Source organism: Heptranchias perlo, unplaced genomic scaffold (assembly GCF_035084215.1).
Source record: "Heptranchias perlo isolate sHepPer1 unplaced genomic scaffold, sHepPer1.hap1 HAP1_SCAFFOLD_63, whole genome shotgun sequence".
In the NCBI taxonomy this organism is placed as follows: domain Eukaryota; kingdom Metazoa; phylum Chordata; class Chondrichthyes; order Hexanchiformes; family Hexanchidae; genus Heptranchias; species Heptranchias perlo.
This window is the reverse complement of record NW_027139655.1, coordinates 4265421-4271420: the sequence shown is the minus strand read 5'-3', so window position 1 is coordinate 4271420 and position 6000 is coordinate 4265421. Positions and strand designations below refer to the sequence as shown.

At 45.5% G+C, this 6000-nt stretch overlaps 1 non-coding gene across 1 annotated transcript; it reads right to left on the bottom strand.

The window, feature by feature from the left end:
* Positions 1–273: 273 nt before the first annotated feature.
* trnag-ucc (transfer RNA glycine (anticodon UCC)) lies at positions 274–345 on the bottom strand. Its single transcript has one exon. It is a non-coding gene; the product is annotated as a tRNA-Gly (tRNA).
* Between the last annotated feature and the right edge of the window lie 5655 nt (positions 346–6000).

The following is a 6000-nucleotide window of genomic DNA, read 5'->3' as shown; positions in this document are numbered from 1 at the left end:
CAGCAAGACCTCCTTACTCTTATATTCCAACACCCTTACAATAAAGGCTAACATATCATTTCCCTTCCTCACTCTCATTAGACCCTTGGTAACTCAGTATTTCCAGCATGTTTTTCCTCTTTTCCTTCTGTAGGGAAAAGAAATGAAGGTTGAAAACATTTTACGATAATTACACTCGATTATGTTTTGGAAATAATATCCAATTGAACTGCATGAAATTCGATTATAAACTTAAGAGTTTCTGATGGAAATAAACGAATAAGAACACTTAGCTGCGATGGCTGGGAATCGAACCCGGGTCAACTGCTTGGAAGGCAGCTATGCTCACCACTATACCACCATCGCTAAAAATAATCAACAATAAAATAGTTCCCAAACATCAGATCCTGACCAGACACTGCAGACTGTTGGATTTTGTTCTTCATTTTCACTGGTTTCTGACGGATCCTTTCTCGCTCTGTTGCAGTTCCTGTTTCCGCCCAGTAGATTTCACCAACCCCCAATCAATGGAAATTCCACACCAGCCAGTAATTCTTCACCTGATATCGGACTGAAGAGACAGTCGATACCTGCAATACTTGACCAGCTGGAAATACATTTTACCACAGCTCACATCAGCCATTGAGTAAAGTTAAATAATTACATTAAATCATTACAGAGACCTGACCACCAACTGGGCAGGAATGGCAGCTTAATATTCAAGTCTATAAGATCTTTGGAAAGGACAGGGAAATAGGGAAAGGAGGAGGAGCAGCAATATTACTAAAGGTCAATATTACAGCAGTTCAAAGATAGAATATCAGTGAGGGTGAGCGGGCAGTGTAAACACTCTGAGAGAGACCCATCACAACTGCCCCCACTGTACTCCTCCAGAAGGTATAAGAAGGGCGAGTGCGGGAGGATTTCTTCATTCTTTGTGAAAGTGTTTGTGAGATTGTGGAAATGTCTGGAAGAGGAAAAACCGGCGGTAAAGCTCGGTCCAAGGCCAAGTCTCGCTCATCCCGGGCCGGACTGCAGTTCCGTGTTTGCCGTGTTCACAGGCTCCTGCGAAAGGGGAACTATGCTGAACGTGTGGGTGCCGGAGCCCCGGTCTATCAGGCTGCTGTGCATCGAGTATCTGACGGCTGAAATCCTCGAGCTGCCCGGCAACGCGGCCCTGGACAAACAAGAAGACCCGCATCATCCCCAGACACCTGCAGCTGGCCATCCGCAACGACGAGGAGCTCAACAAGCTGCTGGGACGGGTGAACATCGCTCAGGGTGTTGCCTGATATCCAGGCCGTGCTGATGCCGAAGAAAACCAGCATTGTGAGCTCCAAGAGCAAGTAAACCTGGCAAGGCTTAATCTGATAACCCAAAGGACAGGACCAACCTGATTGAAATCTTTGAAGAAGGAACAGAAAGTGCAGACAAGTTTAATGCAGTAGATGTGATATATTTGGATTTTCCGAAGGCCTTCTATAATGTACCACATTGTAGATTCAAGGCGAAGTTCAGAGCCCGTGGAGTCAGGGTCAGGTGGCAGAATGGATAGTAAGTTGGCTACAAAACTGAAAGCCGAGAATAGAGATTAAGGGTCGCTACTCCGACTGGCAAAAGGTGGGAAGTGGAGTTCCAGTTGCTGGGACCACTGTTCTTCACAATTTACATTAACGATTTGGATTCGGGAATCGGAAGTACAATTCCAAAATTTGTGGACGACACCAAATTGGGGGATTTAGTTAATACAAAGGAAAAATGCATCAAAATGCAAGAGGGCATTAATAAACTTGCAGAATGAAGAATCAGGAGGTCACAGACTGCTTGGATAATAAGAGTCTAAACGGGATAGAGGAGCAAAGGGATCTAGTGGTACAGATACACAAATTACTAAAAGTAGCGACCCAGGTTAATCAGGTCATAAAAAGACAAATCAAACACTAGGATTCATTTCTAGAGGGATAGAGTTGAAAAGCAAAGAAGTTATGTTAAACTTGTATGGAACCTTGTTTAGACCAGACTTGGAATACTGCGAACAGGTCTCGTCTCCATATTATAGACATAGGGGAATTGGAGAAGTTGCAAACAGGATTCACAAGGATGATACCAGAAATGAGAGGATATTCTTATCAGGAAAGACTGAACAGACTGGGTCTCGTTTCACTCGAAAAGAGAAGGCTGAGGGTTGATCTGATCGAGGTTTTTAAGATAATGATAGGGTTTGTTAGGATAGATGTAGAGAAAATGTTTCCACTTGTGGGGAGTCCAAAACTTCAGGTAATAAACATAAAATTGTCGCTAATAAATTAAATAGGGAATTCAGGAGAAATTGCTTTACCCAGAGACTGGTTAGAATGTGGAACTTGCAACTACGAGGAGTAGCTGAGGCAAATAACATCGGGGCATTTAAGGGGAAGATAGATCAGAACATGAGGGAGAAAGGAATAGAAGGATATGCCGATAGGGTTTGATGAAGTAAGGAAGGAGAAGGCTCATGAGCAGCATAAACGCCGGCATAGACTAATTGGGCCGAATGGCCTGTTTCTGTGCTGTAGTTTCAATGTAACTCGATGTAAAGGCTCTTTTCAGAGCCACCCTCTGTATCTGTGAAAGGACTGGTTACTGTCTGAAGGGAGACGCTGATATCATGCTCCCAGTGTGGCTTTGAGCTGCTTTTGTCTGGTTGTGGACGAGATGAGGTATTAATGGGACTGGAGTCGCGGCAGTGACCACAGTCCGGTACTTTAAACGGTGACTTATAGACCCCAGCCCACACATCACCAGATTTCTTGTATTTATTTAAACTACTTGCCATGCTGGGCTCGTAAAGAATCATCAGAACTGCTCGACTAACCTTTCTACATCTGTGGAATTCAGCGCTTCGCTCCATTTCTGTTCTATTTTGTTGGATTATTTACATAACGCACTGGGGAATCACTGAAATGTAACTCTGTACAGAAACAAATAACAGTGAATTGCCTGGTGCCCAGGAGATCAGGAACATTACTCGCCTTTCGTCCTGTTAACGAGTAAACCGTGTTTCGAGTCCACCGACCCGCTTTGGTTCCATATGGGGGATTAAACAGAGAAATCAGGAGGGGAGGAGACAGTCAGAGTGACAGAGCGGAGAGCGGCCTCTGATCTCCCAGCTCCACCTCCAGTTCTCTCCATCCGACAGTTTCAAACCGTTTATCGATAATAGAACCGAACCTCAGCGCTCCGCACAAACCCTGACAGACCCGGGCTTCATATTCAAGGATTCCCAAAACCCGAAGCTTTCAAATAAGCCCCGTTACAATGAGAAATCGTTCATATTCCTGCCTAAATACAGTCCATTCAATAACAAGTCAACTCGGCTCCTCCATTTCAGTCTGTTTCCTTGTTCTGTCTCCCCACACATCCCCTCCCAGACGGGTTCAGCGTTTTACAAAAACCTTATTCAAGCTTACTTGGAGAATCTCATGTGTTGGGGTTTGAGTTATGATGCGGAATTTCTCCGCCAGTGTTTCCGTCTCACAGAGACTCTCGCCCTGAATCTGTGAAAAGATTATGACCATGAACTGGGACTGGAGCCGAACACAATACCAGTTACAGTGAGGCCCGGCCCGGACATCTCATTCTCTCTATTTTATATCAGACAGTATCATGTCCAGCAATTGAGAGAGAGAGAGACAGTATCAGTCTTAAACTCCCTATCTGTGTCCAAATCACGCTCAATAGCAGTATCCACCTTCATATACAGCACCAGAGAGAGAGAGGGGGAGGCAGACACGGTGAGAGAGACAGAGAGAGCGGTGAGACACAGTGACAGACAGACGTTAACAGTATTAGTTCCAGACTGACCGGTAAAGTGCCGTTTTATCCAGAAAGATCGCGTTGGAGAGACAGAAGATGCAATCACATCTCTCACTGATATTGTACAAGGGTCAGAAACACTATTCATCCCACACTCAGGGACAGTACAGAGAGGGACAGAAACAATGGGCCACATTTAACCCTCTAATGCCTGTTGTACTATCTGCAGTTTTACAGCTCAGGGCTGTTCGATATTACTCTCAGTGACCTACAGTTTCACTCCGGTTAAATTAATCTGCGACTGTTGCTGCCTGATATTAACCCTACACGGTCCCAGCAAATACACCGACTCCCACTTTCCTCCCATGTTTCTCCAGGATTGGTTTGAGAAATCCTCTCTCAGTCACACATTATAGGGGCCATTAATTAAGAGAATCCATTGGCTGATTTCACAGCCGCTCACTTTATCTCTGAAAGGCTCTTTACCATCAAAAGACCCCGAGAGAAACAGCAGGGATGGAAACATCTAGTTTCATAGTTGGAGATTGTAAAGTCGGTCTGGATTTCAGCGTGAGGCACTGGTGGAATCCCATCTGTTTCCCATTCTGGTGCCTGTTCCTGCACTGCCTGTGGACCCCATTCCCTCTGACCTTTCCCCCAGACCCACTTCCTTTGCTCAGACTCGGAATAAATCGAATTGGGGAAAGTTTCCATCGATTTTTGGATTGGGAATTGTGGGCGCCATTCCCTCAGTGAGCGGAAGAAGATGGTTTAAAACAGCCGGGAATGGAGAGATCACGGCCCCCGGGGGAAGGGAGCAAAGAGCAGCCTCGTTACAGCAGATCATCGCTTCGGGACCGTGTCCGCAGATGGGCTCAGAGATCGGCATTGAGTCCGGGGGAAGTTCAGGGGCAGTCCGGGGGCTGTTTGTAAGAGGCGGAGTGGATCAGGAACTGGTCCCGGAACATGGAGTGAGAGGGGGGAAGGGAGAGGTCATTCTCGGGCTGTGTGTGTACAGGGTGTGTCCAGGGGAAGGGAGAGAGAATGGGAAGAACCTGCTATAAAAATCATTGCTGCTTTCTCTCCCCAAACCAGGAGTCAATGGTCCTGGTTTAGTTCCAGCCTCCCCCTGTTTATCGTTATTGGACAGTGAAGAGTGGAAACAGAGCCGGACAGTAAGGATGTGGGGAGTTATACAAAGAGCATCTATTGCAGGCATCAGGTGAGAAGTGTGAAGGACACATTTTAAACAGCGGCTGTTTGGTTTCGGTTGAACGGTTAGTCCCATGGGAGAGGGGATTAGAAACCTGACCTGTACAAAGGTCCCTGCCCCATCGGGTAGTCCCATTCATGGATCAGTGCAGGGGTTGGGCCGTGTCTGGATGCCATTAAATTGTTGTAAAACATCCCAACACCCCTGGTATGCAGAAGCTGAGTGCTGCAGTACTGCAGTGGAGTCAGACACTGACACTGTTTGTATCACTGGATTTCATTTGTGGATATTCAAAATGATCATTAACAGAGATATTAAACTGATCACTTCTGTATTTTCGACCTCACGTGTTCCTGAGTAACAAGAGATAGTTTTCTTTCTCCAGGCAAACCCTTGAACGATCCAGAATACATGTGATGCTTCCTCCACCCGAGGCAGAAGGAACAGTGCAGCCAGCTCCTTCTCACACACAGTCGGTATATTATCACTCACAGAGCACAGAGACACAGACAGGTCATCAGTTCCACAGTCTCAGACAGCAGAAGTAGTCAGTCCCACACTGATCACAATTTCCAGAGACACATTTTCAATCCAACAGTCAAGCAGAGTAGGTGAGGCTGGCACTGTTCCATTTCCCCCTAACTCAGTCCCGCTGACAGGTAGATACAAAAATCCCAGTCCAAAATCACACTCTCAGAGTGAAAGGCACTGTGTCAATCTCACAATAGAGCAAAATTAGCTACGAATTAAATACCAGATAGAAATCACACATGGTACCCGATTCAAAGGTACAGAATGAATCCCAATAATGTACCCCGAGATTCAAATTGAATACTAGCCCAGAACTCTCACACATGACTTTAATACATGCAATATCCATTCGAAAAGTGTATCATATGATACAAATTGCACACAAGTCCAAAACTCAGGTAGAGTATCAGATTGAGAAATATTGAAAGATTGTAAACCTGAGAAACAAATTAGATACTTGTTCAGAATGTACTCGTAGAATG